The sequence below is a fragment of the Danio rerio genome, chromosome 21, assembly GCF_052040795.2.
Source record: "Danio rerio strain M-AB ecotype USA chromosome 21, GRCz13ab, whole genome shotgun sequence".
NCBI classification, from domain to species: Eukaryota; Metazoa; Chordata; class Actinopteri; order Cypriniformes; family Danionidae; genus Danio; species Danio rerio.
Window position 1 is genome coordinate 504,459 of NC_141041.1, and position 23,208 is coordinate 527,666.

Consider the following 23,208-nt stretch of genomic DNA (forward strand, 5'->3'; position numbering starts at 1 on the left):
AACTATGACTAAGAAAAGCATTTTATTTAAGGCTACATGTAGAAATAAGCTCATATTTTATGGGAAAAGTGTCTTGTGAACACTTACAATATCCATCAGTGCTCTATATTTCAGACTGTTGAGGAATTCTCTCAGGCATGATTGGTGTGATTATGCATTCAGAATGGTATGAACCATTATGGGGGTGTTCAAATGCCTATTTATATTAACTATCATTTCAATTATTCATATTATTATTTAATATACTCATCAGATAAAACTATTTCTCACTATTAAACTGCTGACCCCAATACATCTTTGTTTGACCTCCTTCACGGGGATCAAGCATTATTAGTGGAGTTGTTCCTCCGGAGTTAATTCGCACCCTGTTTATAACCACTTGAGGGAGTGTAGATTTTATTTCTGGATAAACTATGACTAAGAAAAGCATTTTATTTAAGGCTATATGTAGAAATAAGCTCATATTTTATGGGAAAAGTGTCTTGTGAACACTGAGGACGTCCATCAGTGCTCTACATCTGCAGTTTCAGACTGTTGAGGAATTCTTTCAGGCATAGATTGGTGTGATTATTCATTCAGAATGGTATGAACCATTATAGGGGTGTTCAAATGCATGTTTATATTAACTATCATTTCAATTATTCATATTATTATTTAATATACTCATCAGATAAAACTATTTCTCACTATTAAACTGCTGATTCCTGTAAATCTCATTTTGACGTCCTTCAGGTTGATCAAGTGTTAATGAGCGGGGTAAATCCCCCTGTAATCCGCACCGCTTATAACCTTTTGAGGGAGTGTAAATAGAGAGTACGTTCTCATTTCTAGAAGAGCTGTGGCTTTAAGCAAGAAAAGCTTGTTCTCGCAGTGCTGATATCTGCCGTCCGGAGCCCGTTTCCTTCCTCCAGAAATCAGATCTGATCCACACCCAGCCTCCAGAGAGCCGCTCTTACACAACACAAGCCCTCCGCTCCGGATGGACTCGCCCATGCCAGTGTGTCCGAAGACAGATAGTGACGTCATCAGCGCGAGACACGCTTAATTCAGCACGCTATAAAACACACCAGCCGCTTCAGTCGCACACAGACAACTCAAGACAACTTTACATGTGTAACATGCTCTCACGCAGGAGAATGTTCAGATTCAAGTCTGACAATAACGTTTGGATTGTAAAAAGAGCTGCACACTGAGCCTTTCAGCGGTTAGACGACTCTTTTCTTATATTTATTATTGCTATATGCATACGATGCACATTACATATACACATATTGTAAAGCCTGTCCATTTTGGAGGTCTTTCCATTCATTTATTCATTTTCCTTCAGATTAGTCCCTTTATTCATCAGGAGTCGCCACAGCGGAATGAACCGCCAACTATTCCAGAATATGTTTAACACAGAGGATGCCCTTCCAGCTGCAACACAATACAGGGAAACACCCATACACACTTTTCTTGCTTTAGAGTTGCTTAATTTAAAAGTGTTTAAGAAAGAAACATGGGGCGGCACGGTGGCTCAGTGGTCAGCAAGAAGGTCTCTGGTTCGAGTCCTGACTAGGTCAATTGGCATTTCTGTGTGGAGTTTGCATGTTCTCCCCGTGTTGGTGTGGGTTTCCTCCGGGTGCTCTGGTTTCCCCCACAGTCCAAACACATGCGCTATAGGGGAACTGATCAACTACACTGGCCGTAGTGTATGTGAGAGTGTTTTTCAGTACTGGGTTGCAGCTGGAAGGGCATCCACTGTGTAAAACATATGCAAGAATAGTTAGTGGTTCACTCCACTGTGGTGACCCCTGATGAATAAAGGGTCTAAGGAGAAGGAAAATGAAGAAATGAAGAAAAGAAACATGAAAAAATATTGAAGAAGAATAATTATTTATTTAAGAACAGAAGCAAATCCCATTACTCAAAAAGCTACTCGTTGATCTGTACTAAAAGATTTACATAATACTGTTAAAATAAAATGAATGTTAAAGTCACTTAATATCTAACATTCAGACAAAACAAATTAAAGTTAAGAGCATTTTCTGGTTCTGGCCAGGATTCTGAGCAGAAGCAGAAGATCACAGCACAACACAGCTGTCCTCAGGTCTCTACACTGGCTCCCAGTTACAGTCAGAATAGAGTTTACAGTATTATTACTGCTCTATAATTCAGTAAATGGTCGAGGAGCTCAATAGATTACAGATATGCAGACTGAACACACACCTAACAGATCAGTCAGATCATCAGGATCAGAAACTCCAGGAGTTCAGTCAGAGCAGGGGGAATCAGCCTTCAGCTGTAACAGCGCCCCCTGCTGCTGGAGTCAGAGATGATCAGATGTGCTCCAACATTAGACACACTCACATCAGGACTGAACACACATCTGCAGCTGAGCCTTTACTGAATGCTGGATCGCACTATTGTGTCTTTCTCTTGTTTTTCATTCTTTTATAACCCGTTTAACACACTGGAATTTGTTTTTAATCATTTTTATTACTTGTTTTTTATTTGTTTATGCTTGTCTTTTTTTATTCCTGTTTATGTAAGGCAATTTGAATTGCCAGTGTGTGTGAAATGTGCAGTAGAAATAAACTTGCCTTGCCTCGAGGAAAATAAATACTTCATTCATTCAATCATTTTCATTTCGGCTTAGTCCCTTTATTAATTCAATTCAATTCAATTCAGCTTTATTTGTATAGCGCTTTTACAATGTAGATTGTGTCAAAGCAGCTTCACATAAATGGTCATAGTAACTGGAACAGTGTGGTTCAGTTTTTAGTGTTTAAGTTCAGTTCAGTTCAGTTGAGCTCAGTTCAGTGTGATTTAAAATCATTAATCCGGGGTCGCCACAGCGGAATGAACCGCCAACTTATCCAGCACGTTTTTACACAGTGGATGCCCTTCCAGCTGCAACCCATCTCTGGGATAAATACTGAAGAAAACTATTTTAATTAGTTTTTTTTAAAGAACAATGAAAAATGCTAATAACTTTTATTTTCATTAAGTAAAAATTTTGCATTAAATAAACCCATCTCTTGTACTGTTGTACTGTGTTATTATTATTAATAATTAAAGCTGCTGTGTGTGTGTTTGACACCCAGAGGTTGAACTACATATTGCATGCTTGGTTGAAAACATGCAAGCGCAAGTTGCCAGATTGAGGACTAACAGGAGTGTACCTGACGATCGAGCCTAAAGGCTGATTTAAACCATTTTCTAAATAAAAGCAACAGCACGCGATAGAAGGAATATTCTCCATATTAAAAGGAGTTTTTGTCCTGATCAACATCTGAAATTTATGTTGTAGAAACGGCTTCTGTTCCTCACAGCTGAACAGCAGAACACTGACACTGATCAGCTCAGCTCAGCTCATGTGCTGTATTCAGTGTTGAACACTGATAATGCGAGTCTGACAGGACATTATCAGCACACTACTGACAGCAGCAGCAGAGAGTTCAGCTCAGATCTGCAGAATACAATAAAGCATCTGAAACTGAACTGCAGACCAACACATATCAGTGATCCAGCATCTACATTAATCCTGTTCAAGAGCTGTGATCTGTGTTCATTAGAGTATAGAGCTCAGCATTGTGCTGGAGTGCAGCGAGTGCTCTATTCTGTGCTGTGTTTACATCTCTGTCCTCTTTCATCAGGTGCACATCACTGCGTATCTCGTCAGGTAGCGTGTTGTTAGCACACAGTGTTACAATGTAATCTGCTCACCTAATGTTTACATCTGTAATATTGATTTTTATGCTAATTAATCACCTCATGTGGAACTCTGAATCTGCGTCTCATTTCAGAGTCTGCTACTGTCCACCGGAGGTCACGTTTCGGCCACAGACACATCCTTTGAGAGCCTTCATGACTGAATGAATGAATGAAATACGCTGTTTTCCACCATCTGGCAACCCGGGCGGCTGAAATATAATTGGCTGAACTGGTGTTGGGCGGGTTACAGACACCAAAACAAAGACAGCCGTTCCGGCATGTAATGCACATGTCCACAGCAGAATATCTGACTTCAGCATTGAGTTTCAGATGAACACGAATGTTTCCTGAGCATGATTCTGAATATCTGCTCATATATTCTAGTGTGTTATGCTTTAAAAGATTATTAAACTCACATACAGCAGCTTTAACACAGCAGGTCAGCTTCTGGCCTTGACAGATTGTTTTTAGAGCGATATTTCAGACTCATGACAAAGCTGAAAGAGAACTGTTGCTCTCAGTCACACTGCCTGCATTTAGAGCTTTAAATATGCGTGTGGAAATGAAGTTTTAATGAACACGCGTTTGTCGGACTGTAATCGAGATCTAATTATCTGCTAATAAACACACAGGCTGGAGTGTGTGGCGTAAAGCGTCCTGAACGATAAACAGACACACACACTGCAGCTCTTTTACAGGTAAATTGTAATAAAAGCGCAGATATCTGATGGGCCGTCGCACTATCAACATTATCCAGCAGTCCGGCTGGCGGCGCAGAATAACTGATAAACATCAACATTACAGCGCTCACAAAACATCTGTGTGTGTTCGTGTTGGCCTACACACACTCGCTCTGAGGAAAACCACTGCAGACAGACTTTATAATGATCAAAACACCACTCTGTCCTCAACTGTTTAGTAGCACTTAAAGCAGGGGTTCCCAAACTTTTCAGCCCGCAACCCCAAAAATAATCCTATCAGTGGCTCGCGACCCCCATTTTTCAAGTTGGTTGTACTGTAAATATGTAAACCTTGCAGACACAACTATAGGCAAATATAAACATGAGCTTATTGACAACACAAAAATGCAACAGTCTATTAGCCATATAATGTTTTTTAAAAGTCATTTATGGATTTAATTACATTTTGCTTTTAAAATTAAATGCATGTTTATGTTGTTGTTACTTTAATGCAACTATTATATTCTGTCGGTTATGAATAAAATATGGTAATTCTAATAGTTTAATAAAATTTATTTGATTTTTTTATCACCAAGCAACCCCTTGTCATTGTCCCGCGACCCCCCAGGGGGTCCCGAACCCCACTTTGAGAACCACTGACTTAAAGTATGATCTTATTCTCCATCTCCACTGTATACAATGCTTTCTTAGTTTGAGTTTTTATATTGTTTCTAGTCCAAATATATAAAAATGATGAAATCAAGCAACATTTATAGACCAAGGGCTCCCAAACTTAGCCTGCGACCCCCAAATCAACCAGAGATGGCAAAAGTACACACATCCCTTACTCCAGTAGAGTACAGAGACTCGTGTTTAAAATGACTCTGGTAAAAGTTGAAGTACTGACGATGCTTTTGTACTCAAGTGAAAGTAAATAAGTACAGCCCTAAAACTGTACTTAAGTAAAAAGTACGCATTACCACTACATGTTTTAGATTCACGAAGTAGGTAAATATCCAGTTCCCCCCACTGACGTGAACACAGGGGTCGCAATCCAATGGAAAATAATAATTAAAAATGGCTTTTTCCATGTTGTTGTTGTTTTTGTAACTATTCAAGACCATTTTATCTTCTGTAGGTTAAGGATAAAATATGTTAATTCTTCTACCAGTTTAATAATATTTAGTATATGGGAGTTTTGGATATCACCAAGCGACCCCCGCTCATAGACTGATTTCATGCGGCCGCCTATATTAAAAGCGAAATCGAGGCTGCGGTGGGAAGAAACCCTGAAGTGTCGGCTGAGTCACACAGGAATGTTGTGTAGCTGGCTGTATATCTTATTAGTGAAGAGAAAGTGACACAAATTTATCATTTCACCACCTTCCGAGTGACCCGAAGGGGGGTTCTGAATAAATGGAGAAAATAAAAAGGGATATCAGAGCTCATTTTCAGCTAAGTTAAGGGAAATGGCACTATTAGCTAACGTTTTCTTTCCCAAACACACGTTTTAGATGCCATTTATCAAACTCGAGTTAATGAACTGATTCTTTCACTATAGCTGCGTCCCAAATGGCACACTATACACTATGCACTCATGCACTATGTACTTATGCACTTACACACTCAACAGGATAGTACATGTATGTAGTGGCGTCCCAAATGGCACACTAATGTTTTTTTACTAAGCGGAAGTTCAAACCGTTTCCTTGATGACGTTTGACGGTCGCCAAATCAGTGAAATAAACGACCGAATTATCAGATAATACCTGCCGTGAGTACTGCCGTATTCACCATCGGGAGGCGCAATAATCACTCTCGTTGAAGAATTTTGCTCTGACCATCCAAAATAAATAAAGTTTTTCAACATGTGCGTCCGATAGCTCCGCCTCTTCCGCTACGTAAGCAAACCTGCAGTCGTTGAGTGCGTGAAGTGTCCATCATTACACACTTCATTTTAGAGGCTGAATGAGTGCATCATCCGGGTCATTAAAGTGCACTTATTATTATTAGAGTTTTCAGTGTGAACACTACTCACACTATACTACAAAATGGCGTAGAATAGTGCATAAGTATGCGATTTGGGACGCAGCTTATATTAGACTGGTCACGATACTGAATTTAAAGAATAACCGGCAGTTTCCCGCTAACATTTAAAGCATTTAAAGCATATGTTGATGGCTTTCTTAAACAGCGCTGATTTGCCATTGTGTACACATGCTCAACAGAAATGACTGTGATTGGCCGAGAGGGTCATCAGTTCACCCTCTGCTGTGTACAGAGTACATACACAGACGAGCGATCTGCTTGAGGACTCGACTGATCTTCACGGCTGCTTCGTGCTCCCGTCTCCGTGCATCTGTGTTTGCACTGGGTGAAGAGTGCTGATGAGCGCTGGTGAGTACCGGTGAATGCTATGATAAATCAGTGCTGTTTATAAGACGTGCTCAGCGGCGCTTAAATGTTAGCGGGAAATAGACATTTTTAAAGCTTCAGTAGCCTGACAACACTATTACAGACAACACGAGGGTGTGCTGCAGAGGACTGCAGTGTTTTATCCCTCACCGGGTTACAAAGGCTGAAGCAGGAAAGCGTCCCCACAGTGTTTACCTGGTGCCATGAGCTGAAGCCTTGGAGGACACTTGAGCATATTACTCTGTTTCTATATCTATATTTCTATATCTGCGTTTATTTTACAGAGAAAATCTGCACAGCATCCACTATGTCCACCTGTAACTCCACTAATTCCAGTATATTTGACATTACGCAAAGTAAGACGACTGCTTCTCATTCAAAAGCAAATTATAAGCAAAGTACTGCATGTTTAGCAGAATCAAACGCAGCACAGATCGTCCAGAAAGAGGAAAGATGTGCTGAATCTGCACAACACATTACACACATCCCATTCTGAGCTCTCTGCACAGTAAAAACAGTGGTGTTGGCGTTTCTGTGTGGAGTTTGCATGTTCTCCCTGTGTTGGCATGGGTTTCCTCCGGGTGCTCCGGTTTCCCCCACAGTCCAAACACATGCGCTATAGGGGAACTGATCAACTACACTGTAGTGTATGAGTGTGTGTGTGTGTGTGTGAATGAGTGTGTATGGGTGTTTCTCAATACTGGGTTGCAGCTGGAAGGGCATCCACAGCATCAAAAACATTTGTCAGAATAGTTAGAGGTTCATTCCACTGTGGTGACCCCTGATAAATCAGAGTCTAAGCTGAAGGAAAATGAATGAATGAAGGGATTGGAGCTTTTGGAAGGGTTCACCCACAAACAATGTCAGTTCGAATAGTATCATGTCTGTCTTTGTTTATATCCAAGCTCAAATCCTATTCTATTATATACAGTAAGAAATGTAATGACAAATAACATTTCTTACTTCTCCATCTACACATCATCTCTAGGACCAGTCATCCAGAGACATGGATTCTCCTACCACTGCTATGCTGATGATACCCAGCTATACCTCTCTTTTCATCCTGATGATCCCTCCGTTCCAGCTCGTATCTCAGCCTGCCTGTTGGATATTTCACACTGGATGAAAGATCATCATCTTCAGCTGAACCTCGCAAAAACGGAAATGCTTGTAGTTTCTGCCAACTCGACTCTACACCATAACTTTTCAATCCAGATGGACGGGGCAACCATTACTGCATCCAAAATGGTGAAAAGCCTTGGAGTAACGATTGATGACCAACTAAACTTCTCTGACCACATTTCTAGAACTGCTCGATCGTGCAGATTTGCACTCTATAACATCAGAAAGATCCGACCCTTCCTATCTGAACATGCAGCTCAACTCCTTGTTCAAGCTCTTGTTCTCTCCAAACTGGATTACTGCGACTCTCTACTAGCTGGGCTTCCAGCTAACTCTATCAAGCCTCTTCAACTGCTCCAGAATGCAGCAGCACGAGTTGTCTTCAATGAACCTAAACGAGCACATGTCACTCCGCTGCTAGTCCGTTTGCACTGGCTGCCAGTTGCTGCTCGCATCAAATTCAAAACTCTGATGTTTGCCTACAAAGTGACTTCTGGCCTAGCACCTTCTTATCTGCACTCACTTCTGCAGATGTATGTGTCCTCCAGAAACTTGCGTTCTGTGAATGAACGTCGCCTCGTGGTTCCATCCCAAAGAGGGAAAAAATCACTTTCGCGAACGCTCACGCTCAATCTGCCCAGTTGGTGGAATGAACTCCCTAACTGCATCAGAACAGCAGAGTCACTCGCTATTTTCAAGAAACGACTAAAAACTCAACTATTTAGTCTCCACTTCACTTCCTAATCTGCAATTGCCTCTTTGAATATCACACTAATTGTACAAAAAAAAAAAAAAAAAAAAAAAAAAAAAAAACTACTAACACTTCCCTTCTTAGACTTTACAGACCTGAAACTTGCCTTTAGTACTTATTCATTGTTGCTCTTAGTTGTGTAAATTGCTTCCTTGTCCTCATTTGTAAGTCGCTTTGGATAAAAGCGTCTGCTAAATGACTAAATGTAAATGTAAATGTAAATAATCAAGACAACAAATATTTTTATGTTGCTTTAACTTCTGTCCCGCTACAATCCAACCTGCTCTATAAGATCTCAAAACTCAGGGCTTCTGGTTGTAGAATAGCAAAGTCAAGTTAAGGAAGTCGAACCTTCTCATTTATGGCTCCCAAACTCTGGAATAGTCTTCCTGATAATGTCCGAGGCTCAGACACACTCTCCCAGCTCAACACTATGAACAGCAGCTACGCTAATTATTCTCTTTATTCTCTATTTCCACCTGGACATACTCTTCCCGAGACCCTCAGACTATGCAGCGCCACTGAAGCGATCCAAGACCAGCGACGAGATGATCCCAAGGTTTCCATAATCCTGGACCAGGCCGTATCCTGAGCAGCTGCTGTGGTGGTCATGGAGGAGTGGAGAGCGTGAGACATCTTCTCCAGCGCCTAGACTGCAGCTCTGCACAAGACATTTGGCCAGAGGAGAAACGGTGGTGCCCAACTGAGCCTGATTTCTCTCCAGGTTTTTTAATTCTTCACTTTTGCCAACTGGTGAAGTTTTTTCCCTCGCCGCTGTCGCCACTGGCTTGCATGGTTTGGGATCTGTAAAGCTGCACATTGATGGATTTGCTCTTCAGTGTTTGGACTCTTGTCTTTGTTGTGAAGATGCTTTGACACAATCTACATTGTGAAAGTGATATACAAATAATGCGAACTGAACTGAAAGGACGAATTTAACTTATTTTAATAAATGAATCAGGTTGGCGAGGCAGTGGCGCAGTAGGTAGTGCTTTCACCTCACAGCAAGAAGGACGCTGGTTCGAACCTCGGCTCAGTTGGTGTTTCTGTGTGGAGTTTGCATGTTCTCCCTGCCTTCGCGTGGGTTTCCTCCGGGTGCTCCGGTTTCCCCCACAGTCCAAAGACATGCGGTACAGGTGAATTGTGTAAGCTAAATGTCCGTAGTGTATGAGTGTGTGTGTGTGAATGAGTGTGTGTGGATGTTTCCCAGAGATGGGTTGCGGCTGGAAGGGCATCCGCTGCGTAAAAAACTTGCTCGATTAGTTGGTGGTTCATTCCGCTGTGGCGACCCCGGATTAATAAAGGGACTAAGCCGACAAGAAAATGAATGAATGAATCAGGTTTCAACAAAACTGTTTAAGTTATACAAAATTTCACTTCATATTTTTAGTCAGTTTGATTAATGCAAGTCGACATGACTAGAAAAGTTCAACTGAATCAACTAAAAACTTTAAGGCACCAAGAATTTATTTAGAGTGTCGTATATGTACTTAAATGTATGTTTGCTTTGATGGTTTTGTACAGCGCTTTGGTCTACTCGTTTGTTTATAAATAAGCTTTATGAATCACTGAGTAATTAACAATCATTCGTCATGATAGTTTTTCTGTGCGCATGTAGTTGTCGCTCTGCACACACACACATGTGGTTCGACAGGAGTGTTTGCATACCTGCGATGCTTCAGAGGGAATCCACTGAGTGTGTGTGTATTGTATGTGTGTGTGTGTGTGTGTGTGTGTGTGTGTGTGTGTGTGTGTTTGCTCTGCGGGTGTGTCATGTGTGTAATAACCTGAACGAGTGTGTATAGTTTAGTGTGTCATTGGCAGGACAGGTGACGCAGTTAAAGCCACAGAGCTGAACTTTCTCTCAGAGGATATTTTAGGAACAACTGAAAAATCTTGCAAACACACACACACGCGTGCGCACACATACACACACAAAGACAATCTTCTCACATGACAAGAATGATAAAGACGTCAGAAGAATACGAGCGACGCTACTGCATAGCCTTTGATACAAATAAATGCACAGATACAGGTGAAAACAGAATAATCATCCCGCCTGTGAACTTTTATTCTTTAACCATGTTTAATAAAGCACTGACGTCATCACAGAAGTTCCTATTATATTGTATTATTTATATTATTTTGTTATTGAAATATGCAGGCTTTTTTATCTTCTTATTTAAAGTCCTATTTATTTTAAAGTCAAAACTGCTGTGGTCAATATTATTCGCCCCCTTTAGCAACATTAGTTTAGGATCGTCTCCAGAACAAACTACTGTTACAATGACTTGCCTAATTACCCTAACTTTACCCTAATTACCCTAGTGAAGCCTTTACATGTCACTTTAAGCTGAATACTAGTGTCTTGAAGAATATCTAGTCTAATATTATGTACTGTCATGTATATACATGCAAAAAAAAAAGACGTCAGTAAGGGGGCAAATACTTTTTTCACGGCACTTAATATAAAAGTTAATTGGAAACATTTCATAAATTGGTCATATTAATTAATATATTTACCAACATGACAAACAATACATTTATTACAGTATTAATTCATGCTTTTAATCATCAGTTAATGAAAGTAAAGTGGTTTAGTGTTAGCTCATGTGAGGATGCATTGACTAATGTTAATAAGCAGGAATTTGGATTTTAATAATGCATTGAACTCAATAATCAACAATACATCTACAGCATTTATTTATTAAGTCATGTTAGTGAAGTCATTAACCAATGAAGCCGTATTGTAAAGTGTAAGCGATTAATTCAGCGCATGCATTCAGATCTGATAGCCCCATGATATCAGATTTGTGAGTTTCAGCATAGTCAGAGAGCAGTTTCTGTAATCGTGTAAATGTGTGTCTGTGGCTGGATCGGTGTCGTCTCTGTGACCTTTGGACCAGAATGAGAAGAAAAACTCATGCAAAAGCATTCCTCGATTATTATTGCTCAGGTCATTCCCCGCCTGACAACAACAAGGCTGTAAAACAGGCCATAAGTCTCTGAGTTTATGATCACACAACTCACTTTTCAGCTCACAATATAGACTCTCTTTTTATTTCAACTTTATTCTTGGGAAATTGGGACTTTATTCTTTTTTTTCTTGTAGATGACAGAAGTAAACCCACAACTGCAAGTAAAAATGAATAAAGTCGTGATAAACTAGAACTGGGTGATACTAAACAAACATTTCTTTATTTTTTACAAAGACAATGGCATTAATGAAAGTTTTAATGCAGTTTTGAATAAAAACACAAACTATATTCAGCCATCTCTAAGAGTAATATCTGTGTGTATTTCAAGACATTTTGTGCTTGTAGATTCCCACTATACTTATTTTTGACCGGTCTCCGCCTCCGGAGTCATACATTCAGCTTCAATTATCACACAATAATTAAGAGTAATGTTCATCTTTTTTCTGTGTTTACTCTACTAATATTTGCACAAAAATATCTATAATCTGTGTTACTTAAATTTCAGTTAAATAAAACGCATGTCTCTACATTCTGCTCAAATCTGTTACAAAAGAATCTTTTTTTTTTTATAAAAAGATAAAACAATCTGTAAAGTGCTGATGAAAAAACGTGGATAACCAAATGATGTCAACTCTGTTACTGTCAACTCTGTTACTGTCAACTCCGTTATCGTCAACTCTCTTACCGTCAACTCCGTTACCGTCAACTCTCTTACCGTCAACTCCGTTATCGTCAACTCTTTTACTGTCAACTCTCGTACCGTCAACACTGTTATCGTCAACTCTTTTACCGTCAACTTTATCATTAACTTCAATACCAACTCCATTTTAGTCAACTCCGTTATCGTCAACTCTTTTACTGTCAACTCTCGTACCGTCAACACTGTTATCGTCAACTCTTTTACCATCAACTCTGTTATCGTCAACTCTTTTATTGTCAACTTTATCATTAACTTCAATACCAACTCCATTTTAGTCAACTCCATTATCGTCAACTCTGTTATCGTCAACTTTTGTTATTGTCAACTCTGTTACCGTCAATTCTGGTATCGTCAACTCTCTTACCGTCAACTCTTATCGATCAACCCTGTTATTTGTTAACTATGTTATCATGGATTCTTATCTTCAACTCTTTTATTGTCAACTTTGTTGTTGTCAACTACGTTTCTGTCAACTCTGTTATCAACTCTGTTATCGTCAACTCCGTTACCATCAACTCTTTTATCGTCAACTTTTATCATTAACTCCAATACCAACTTTATTATAGTCAACTCCATTATCGTCATCTCTGTTACCGTCAATTCTGTTACCGTCAACTCTGTTATCGTCAACTCTGTTATCGTCAACTCTGTTATCGTCAACTCTGTTATCGTCAACTCTGTTATTGTCAACTCTGTTACCGTCAACTCTGTTATTGTCAACTCTGTTATTGTCAACTCTGTTACCGTCAATTCTGGTATCGTCAACTCTCTTACCGTCAACTCTTATCGATCAACCCTGTTATTTGTTAACTATGTTATCATGGATTCTTATCTTCAACTCTTTTATTGTCAACTTTGTTGTTGTCAACTACGTTACTGTCAACTCTGTTATCAACTCTGTTATCGTCAACTCCGTTACCATCAACTCTTTTATCGTCAACTTTTATCATTAACTCCAATACCAACTTTATTATAGTCAACTCCATTATCGTCATCTCTGTTACCGTCAATTCTGTTACCGTCAACTCTGTTATCGTCAACTCTGTTATCGTCAACTCTGTTATCGTCAACTCTGTTATTGTCAACTCTGTTACCGTCAACTCTGTTATTGTCAACTCTGTTACCGTCAATTCTGGTATCGTCAACTCTCTTACCGTCAACTCTTATCGATCAACCCTGTTATTTGTTAACTATGTTATCATGGATTCTTATCTTCAACTCTTTTATTGTCAACTTTGTTGTTGTCAACTACGTTACTGTCAACTCTGTTATCAACTCTGTTATCGTCAACTCCGTTACCATCAACTCTTTTATCGTCAACTTTTATCATTAACTCCAATACCAACTTTATTATAGTCAACTCCATTATCGTCATCTCTGTTACCGTCAATTCTGTTATCGTCAACTCTGTTATCGTCAACTCTGTTATCGTCAACTCTGTTATCGTCAACTCTGTTACCGTCAACTCTGTTACCGTCAACTCTGTTACCGTCAACTCTGTTATCGTCAACTCTGTTATTGTCAACTCTGTTACCGTCAACTCTGTTATTGTCAACTCTGTTACCGTCAATTCTGGTATCGTCAACTCTCTTACCGTCAACTCTTATCGATCAACCCTGTTATTTGTTAACTATGTTATCATGGATTCTTATCTTCAACTCTTTTATTGTCAACTTTGTTGTTGTCAACTACGTTACTGTCAACTCTGTTATCAACTCTGTTATCGTCAACTCCGTTACCATCAACTCTTTTATCGTCAACTTTTATCATTAACTCCAATACCAACTCCATTATAGTCAACTCCATTATCGTCATCTCTGTTACCGTCAACTCTGTTATCGTCAACTCTGTTATCGTCAACTCTGTTATTGTCAACTCTGTTACCGTCAACTCTGTTATCGTCAACTCTGTTATCGTCAACTCTGTTATTGTCAACTCTGTTATTGTCAACTCTGTTACCGTCAACTCTGTTATTGTCAACTCTGTTATTGTCAACTCTGTTACCGTCAACTCTGTTACTGTCAACTCCATTATCGTCAACTCTCTTACTGTCAACTTTTACCGTCAACTTTGTTACTGTCAACTCTGTTATTGATCAACTCTGTAACAGTCAACTCTGTTATCTTTAACTTTGTTACTGTAACTCTTATCGTCAACTCACTGTTATCGGTCAACTCTGTTACTGTCAACTTTCTTATCTTCAACTTTGTTACTGTCAACTCTGTTATCATCAACTCTGTAACCTTTAACTCTGTTATTGTCAACTCAGTAACAAAATTGAAGGTAACAGTCAACTCTGTTAACATGAATTATCTGTTATCAACTCTAATGTCTTCAACTCTGATATCGGTCAACTGTTATGCGTCAACTCTGTTATGATTTCTGTAATGGTTTAAAATGGTTAACATTAGCGAAACACAATATTTAATATGTATTTATAAGATTACACTCATTTACTGTTTTGTTGGGAGTGCAGCGGCTGGTATTTAAATGTTTCTGTCATGTCATATCAGCACAGACGACACAACTTATTGTCCTTCACTATATAAAGCGTACATGTGCTGTAAATGAAAACAAAATGAGAAAGCTCCAGGTGACATTTACAGATGTTCTGGGTTACGGTCACATGTTAGAAGTTTTAATCTATTAACCAATGAACTTTCAGTGTAAGATAGAACAGGTTGCCAGATCCTGCAATATGTTTGTGCAGTAGAAACACTGAGAATTGGCATCAGCCTTTGTATCTGTAGAGTAATAGTGAATATTTGCCCTGGGCTCACCCACAGACAGTAACGCGAGGGAAAGCTTGACTACGGTTTGGCTTCAGGGGCCGCATTACAGTCCAAAAGGCTGAGATGAAACTCTGAATGGAAAGAGCGTTTGGCAGGATGCAGGAGAAAAGATGTGGGAAAAATTCTTCTGAAAGAACGGCTCTGTTCAAGACATAAAAATGAGAGTCGCACAGAACAAATCTGTCATATTCTTCTCCAGAGCAAAGCCTGGTCTGCTCCAACACGTTTACTATTCTGCTAAAATTACTGTCACAGGGATATTATGGGATGCAGATCACTTTGGGAAGATTACTTATTTATTTTAAGTAGAGGTTGTTCATTTTCCTGGATTCAACATTTTAGAAGTCACTGTATAACTGACTATAATTGCAATTAAATCCTAATCTAATCATGACAAATGATATATTATTAGAAAGTCTAAGACTTCTGAAAATGTTTTACTGCTGTGTTTTGTTTCATGGGAAAAGCCATAGATTAAAACACATTTACTGTCACTCTACAACCTGTGGGACTATTTGTGTGTACATTTTAAGCCACAATATAATAGTCTAAACAAAACAATCAGGACGTACTATATATTATTTGAAAGCGTGAAATGTTTCTAGTAAAGAGACTCATTTTTTTCATCGATATTACTGAGAAAATGTAATTAATTAATTTGCGACAAGGATGATCAGAGTTGTAAAGCATTACTTTGCTAGAGCAATCCATATCTACCTTTTTAAAAATGTTTTTAGAAGCTGAATTCAATTCAAATACCCCCCCCAACTGCCCATACAACTTTAGAAAATGATGTCTACTTTATAAATAGTCAAAGTTATGAAAAAATATGGCACATATTCCTCAAAACATAGGTGGCGCCCTTATATGGTCATCAATGTGAACTGAAGGTCACCTGGTGGTCATGACCGGTACTGCAGCCACACAAAATCTGACTGAAAGCTTAATTTTTGAGGAATCAACTTCAAATCTTGAATATAATTTGTTCCAATATCTAGCTTAGATTTTCTGTCAAGTTTTTATAATATGTAATATAATGAAAATACATGCGTTGTTTTATTATTTTCACATAACTTTTATTTTTTTTTATTATTTACTTTTAAACTTTTCACTTCAGCAACAATCTGACAAGAGCAAGCTTAAATCTAATCTAAATAAATCAAAGCATTAAACATTAGCAATTATTTAAGTCTCAACATGTCTATGTTCAAGTTTCTAATTAAAGGGTTTGTTCACCCAAACAGGGGGGGGGGGGGGGTTGTACTGTCACTTTAAGAAATCACAATAAATAGGATAAATAATTAGCACGTAGACAATTTAAAAAGCCAACACGTAGTAAATATTTTGCAAAAAATTTGTGTTTCTATGTAATGTAATGTTTGTGTAGGGGAATATACAACACCAGTCAGATATCTGGACACAACATAAAATTCTTGACATTTATTTATATTTTCCACATTGCAAAAGCAGCTCTGTCATAATCATCCAATTTATGAAGTAAAAAGTGTGGGATAATTGCACAAAGTAAATATTTGAGTTTCTACTTTGTCCAAAATTCCAGCTGTGCACTGAGATAACATTCTCTAGCATGATCATATCAGCTTAATAAAGAATTAATCTTATGATGCTACATATTATGCATTTAAGCACTTGTTCTGGTGATGAGAACATGAATGCAGTCCAGTGACTAGATATTCTACATATGAGATATTGTAGAATTAAAGAAAGGCTGTATTCTGACCTCTGCACTACACTGTATAAAAGCTAAAAAGCAAATAATAAAAACAATTCCTTCATGTTGTCCCAACACAAATCCATTAAGTCCATTAACATAACAATGTTTTACAATTTTAAGTGGATTAAATATGAAAGAGTTCTGTGGTTTCAACTCATTTTAAATAAGTCGCTTGAACAAGCCGAAAAAGCCACTTTTTAAATTTAATTCATACTTTTGAGTATGGTTCTTTGTGGTTATGGTGTGGTTTAGTTTTGCAGTTGAAGTCAGAATTATTCGCCCACCTTTGAATTGTTTTTTCTTTTTTAAATTTTTCCCAAATGATGTTGAACAGATTGAGGAAATGTTCACAGTATGTCTGATAATATTTTTTCTTCTGGACAAAGTCTTATTTGTTTTATTTCAGCTAGAATAAAAGCAGTTTTAAATTTTTTAAACACCATTTTAAGCTCAATATTATCAGCTCTTAAAGCTATATTTGTTTCTGATGGTTTGTTCTGGAGACTATCATTATACAATAACTTGCCTAATTACCCTAACCTGCCTAGTTCCCCTAATTACCCTAGTGAAGCCTTTACATGTCACTTTAAGCTGTATAGAAGTGTCTTGAAGAATATCTAGTCTAATATTATTTACTGTCATCATGATGAAGAGGAAATAAATCAGTTATTAGAGATGAGTTATTAACACTGTTATGATTAGAAATGTGTTGAAAAAAAAATCTTCCCTCTGTTAAATAGAAATTGGGGGATAAAAATAAACGGGAGGCGAATAATTCTGACTTCAACTGTGTGTGTGTATATATATATATATATATATATATATATATATATATATTGTGGCACTGCTACTTATGTGATATTGCGTTTATACAACAGTTCAACAGCATAATCAGGCCTATAAAAAAGAAAATCAAACACGAAGAGTCTGAAAAACCCTTCTGTATGAGGAACTACTTTTTTTCAATCATTCATTGACATCTATAGCTGACGTCAAAACAGCAGAAACCGCTGCTAATTCACTGCAGAGCTAGTGTTTGAATGATTCTCTAGCATAATGTCTAAAGTGAAGACAAAACAGCTGACTTTGCTCACATTTTATGATTATAAGGCTGAACAGCATGAAACGCCATCAGTCTACAGAGATATCCCAGCATTTCTCTGTTGCAATCGGGAGATCACAATAATTAAAGGCCGGCTCACACTGCGATTTTTATAATCCTGAATGATTACTGCATGAACATGGCTCTTATGTCACACTGTAAGATCTCAGCCGTCATAATGTCAGATTAAACAACAATGAAGACACGCCAAACATGGAAGAAAACTTTTCTAGAGTTTGATGTCATCCGCCTGTGACACTTTTTCAATCCCACATTCTGAAATGATTGCTCACAGCAAACATAAACAATCTGTAGCAGCAATTTTGCACACAGCAATAATAATCTCAGTAATAAAACCAAGAAGAAGAAAAAAATGTTGACATTTCCCCGCGGTCATTTGAATTGTCACATGAATTGAGTCATCACATCCGGTGCTTCTTTTGGTTCTGGGACTGACGCTCATCGGAGCTGTTGTCACACTGCAGGAAAGTGTCTGAAATCTTCCGACACTGCCAGAGCTTCATCGGAGGATAAATCTGATCGCAACAGGCACCAAGCGGCTACCAGTAAACATGTCAAACCAACAATCAAAGACCACAGATTTTAGCCAAGGATTTCAGGAATCCGGAATTTCAGGAAGGTTTTCCCAAATTTGTCTCAGAAGACAAAATCGTGGCTGAAATCTCACAGTGTGAGCAGGTCTTAACCCCGAAAAAGCCAACACTCCTAGATAACTATGGTATAAATACAGCACTACAACACACAAAAGACAGAGCTCGACTTGAACTCAAGATTAGATGCTGTCATGGCTTTGCAGTCAATATATGTGATTATAATGGAAGTCAATGGGGCAAAAACAGCCAACATAATGAAAGTGTAGTGAGTTTGCCCAGAGTGTTTTGTTGAGTTTATTTTGTTGTTAATTTTCAAAGCATTTTGCCAAAATAAGATTTGTCTGCAAAAATCAATCCATTTGCTGAAAAGGAGAAAGTTGTGCTCCACATTAAGTCTCAAAATCAGCCCAGAGTGGAAGAAAACGACCCAACAGCACATACTGTATGGGTTGAATGCAACCAACATAATGAAAGTTTGAAATGAAATTTGAGCAACATACAAGGGTTAAGAAAAACAACAACAACAACAACAACGAGTCAGTATTCTATATTTTCCTGCTGAAGCATTAAAACAGTTCTGAGAGAGAGAGAGAGAGAGAGAGAGAGAGAGAGAGAGAGACAAGTATCCAGAACAGTGACAGAAAGTTCTCAATCACATCACGAACATCGGTAAGTCTGAAACCGCCTTAAAGCACAGCATCTACAGATGTCAGAGCGTCATCATCCAACACAAACAGCAGTTTACTGAGCATTACATCATTTAAAACACAAATCTCAGACAATGTGTGGACGCAGCGCTCTACGCAGACGTCAAGCTTCAGTGTTGGGGGAATCCCAGCGATGTGTGCGTCTGTCTGGAGGTTTACATTAACAGCTTACGTCTCAAATTCACTTCCAGAGACCCTGCGCTGCCTCAATTCCCTGAAAGTTGCAGATTATTTCATCACTTTGCTTCTCAGCCATCTGGAGTGGATCCAGAATCTGCCTGCGTTCAGCCATTAGATCCTCATCATGCCACAAAATACACACAAGTTGCACAAATCACGCCTTTACATGCTATTGAGGAGTAGTGTTGATTCTTTAACGCTTTACAGTTAGAATATATATGGTACCTTGATCTTAAAACAATATCAATTTGATAACGATGTCAAAAATATTCATTAGTTTGTTGTCAAAATATAATAAAATAACAAAAGTATTTTAATAAGAAAACTTTTATTTATCAAAATGACATCAAATTGACACTGACGTCAAAAAAAGAAGTCAAAAATGAAAATCAATTTAATGCAACAACACAAATTGTATAATATAAGAGAAGCGTAATTATTCCTACCCAGACTCATTATTGATAGGTACCCCTGTATACATTTCTGGAGAGTGGGAAATGCAAATCTCAGGAGCTACATTTTTTGCAGTTTTTGTTCTCGTGAATCCACCAGAGGCCATATTTTTATCATATTTTTCTATATAATTTCTCTCAGGAGTGCCATTCGTTCCTGCTGTTCTCACGTAAATCCACCAGAGGGCGCTATTAACTGACTGACTGACTGACTGACTGATAACTCTCTGTGTCAAGTCCATGACGTACACAGCGAGCCACATGTCCACACATAAGCAGTCAGCTGGTAGCACAAAAAAGAAACAGAAGCCGTCGGTTGAGTCACACCACCCCATAGCGTTCGTTTTAAAGACGAAATGCAACTATAGGTAGGTCTATAGCTACATAATTTGAGCTTTTCAGAAATGTATACAGGAGTACGTTTTCACAGTGAAGATTCCTGATGAATTCAACACAGGCTCAATTACAAAATTATGAATTTGCATTGGACTTTCCTACAATGCACGTAAACTACCTTGGGGTCAAAACAACATCTAATTGACATTGAATAAAAATGATTTGATGTCAAAATAAGAAATAAGAAATAACAATAAAGTATATTTTACGAACAGTTTTATTCATCTAAATGACATCAAATTGACATTGACGTCCAGAAAAGTCAAAAATGAAAAATTTATTAAAATGTAACACAAATATATATTACGATATAAGACAATTTTAATTTATCTGGAAGCTTCAATTACAAAAGTACGTATTTATATTGATTTGTATTGATTTTGTATTTCTACAATACATGTAAATTAAAATGCCAAAATCAAATTGACACTGGCGTCAAAAAACATAAAAAACGCATATCGATTTGATGTCAAAGTCCTGACGTCTATATGACATCCACATATTGATGCTCTTTAGACCACCAAAATAACGACACAAAAAGTTTAACATAAAAAAATGTTATTCATCTGGAAGCTTTTATTCCTACGTTACGCATTTACACTGGATTTTGTAATTCTACAATTTATGTATAGACTACCTTGATGTTAAAACGACATTAAATTGGCATCTAAGATTGGTGCAAAAAATACTAATTTTGATGACTAAATGCACCCATTGATGCTCATTTGACCACAAAATTAACGACACAAAGTATTATAAGAACCGTTTTATTCATCAAAATGACATCAGATCAGATGACGTCAAAAAAAATGTCAAAAATGAAAATTTGATTTTAAGTAATAACACAAAATATATAATGATATAAGAAAATGTAATTCATCTGAAAACTTCGATTTCAAATGACATTTATATTGGGTTTTGTATTCCTATAATGTTCGTAAACAACCTGGTTGTCAAAACGACATCAAATGACATCAAAAATGCATGGTGATTTGATGTCAAAATCTTGACATCTGTTTGACATCCACACATTGATGCTCTTTTGACCACAAAAATAACAACATATAAGTTTTATTCATCGACATGACATCAAATTGACATTGACGTCAAAAAAGACTGTGTGTGATTGTCAAATCGATTTGAAGTAATGACACAAAAGTATAATATAAAAAATGTAATTCATCCAGAAGCTTTAACTCCAAGGTCACGCATTTACACTGGATTGTAGATTCATAAAATGCATGCAGTTAGTTAATAAATTTTACAGTAGGTAATTAACTAACATCAAACCGATTTGCATATTTTAAACTTACTTAAGAAACCAAAAAGTTTCAACATTTACCGCGCAAGTTGCACTACAGATTAATTTTCGTACCGATGCATCAATTCATGCTTTTATTTAGTTAAAATTTGAGCTGATAAGAGAAATGCTGTAACCAAATATAAAATAGTGGAGTGATATGAAGCTGTAATGAGCTCCAAACCTGCCGGTACTACTTTATCTGTGTTTATCTGACAATAATCAAACACCTATAAGAGTGACCATCAGCCAATCAGAATCAAGCGTTCAGCAGCGCAGCAGTATACACGTATAGCAGGGGTCACCAACATGGTGCCCGCGGGGATCACGAGTTGCCCGTGGGCCTGTCATAAAATTAGCTTACCATAGCACCACATACAAGTAAGCTGCATCTAATATTTTTTGTAGCTATTCTTTTTAAATCACACTTGCATTGGTGTAAAATTGAAAATGACATTAAGTCATATATTAAAAAACTTTAAAAACAATTTCAGACAAATGAAGTGTTGCATATTGATATTTATCTGTTTTCAATCAATGTTGACAACTATTGAGAGAAATCATTAACATGATCAGTGTCTTCACATAAATGAATATCATTAATTATTAATAATAAGAGCAAATTTGTTATTAGGAAGTGTGTATCAAACTGGTAGCCCTTCACATTAAACGATACCCAAGGAAAAGCTCTCCGTTTCCAAAAGGTTGGTGACCCCTGACGTATAGTAACTATTATCGACTCATTTTCATTTCAATTCATTTTCTTTCGGCTTTATATGTCAGGGGACGCCACAGCAGAATGAACCACCAACTATTCCAGCATATATTTTACACAGCAGATGCCCTTCCAGCTGCAACCCAGTACTGGGAAACACCCATACACACTCACTCATTCACACACACACACACACTCTCTCTCTCTCTCTCATACACTACAGCCCATTTAGTTGATCAATCCCCCTATAGCACATGTGTTTGGACTGTGGGGGAAACCCAGAGGAAACCCACGCCAATACGGGGAGAACATGCAAACTCCACACAGAAACACCAACTGACCCAGCTAGGACTCAAACCAGCGACCTTCATGCTGTGAGGCCGCAGTAAGCCACCTACTTTTTCATTTTTCTTAATAATTCAACAGTTGGTTGACAGTTAGTGCTCCTGAAAATAAATACAAATCAAGTATTGCATGAAGAAAATAAAAGTGGGAAGTTTACATTTGAAAAAGTCTAAAGTCTCGAGAGAAAATTATTTTAGTGTAGAAAAAATATGAAAATATTGCACAGAAAGTACCGTCTCAGTTAAACCTCACCTCAGTAGATCAGACTGGGACCTTTCCGTCACCCAAAAACCACAGAAATGTTGGTCAAAACATGACGTGTGCTCATTAGGGAGTGTAATGTGTGCTAGAAGCAGAGAAACAGAGCAGTTTGCAGACTCGTGGGATGTGAATGTCATGCTCATTACACTGAGTGTTATAACTCACGTCCGTACAGACACACACATCAGAGTTTCAGTATTTGTGTGGGGCAAAATAACATTTATTCTGCCCCACAGAGTGTATAAATATTATAGGTGGGCATAGATT

General features: G+C 37.9%; 1 protein-coding gene across 3 annotated transcripts in view; it reads right to left on the minus strand.

Annotated features, from left to right (window-relative positions):
- rad23b (RAD23 homolog B, nucleotide excision repair protein) overlaps positions 1-23,208 on the minus strand; it is a 250,111-nt gene that overhangs the window by 168,514 nt on the left and 58,389 nt on the right. Inside the window, exon 7 of one of the 3 annotated variants that reach the window (XR_015519515.1) lies at positions 6,422-6,644. The exons of 1 other annotated variant lie outside the window; for it this stretch is intronic. The gene's annotated coding sequence lies outside the window, so the exon portion shown is untranslated. Of the gene's footprint in view, positions 1-6,421; positions 6,645-17,201; positions 17,423-23,208 lie in introns of all 3 variants that reach the window. One more of the 3 variants, XR_015519513.1, reaches the window with a different exon arrangement.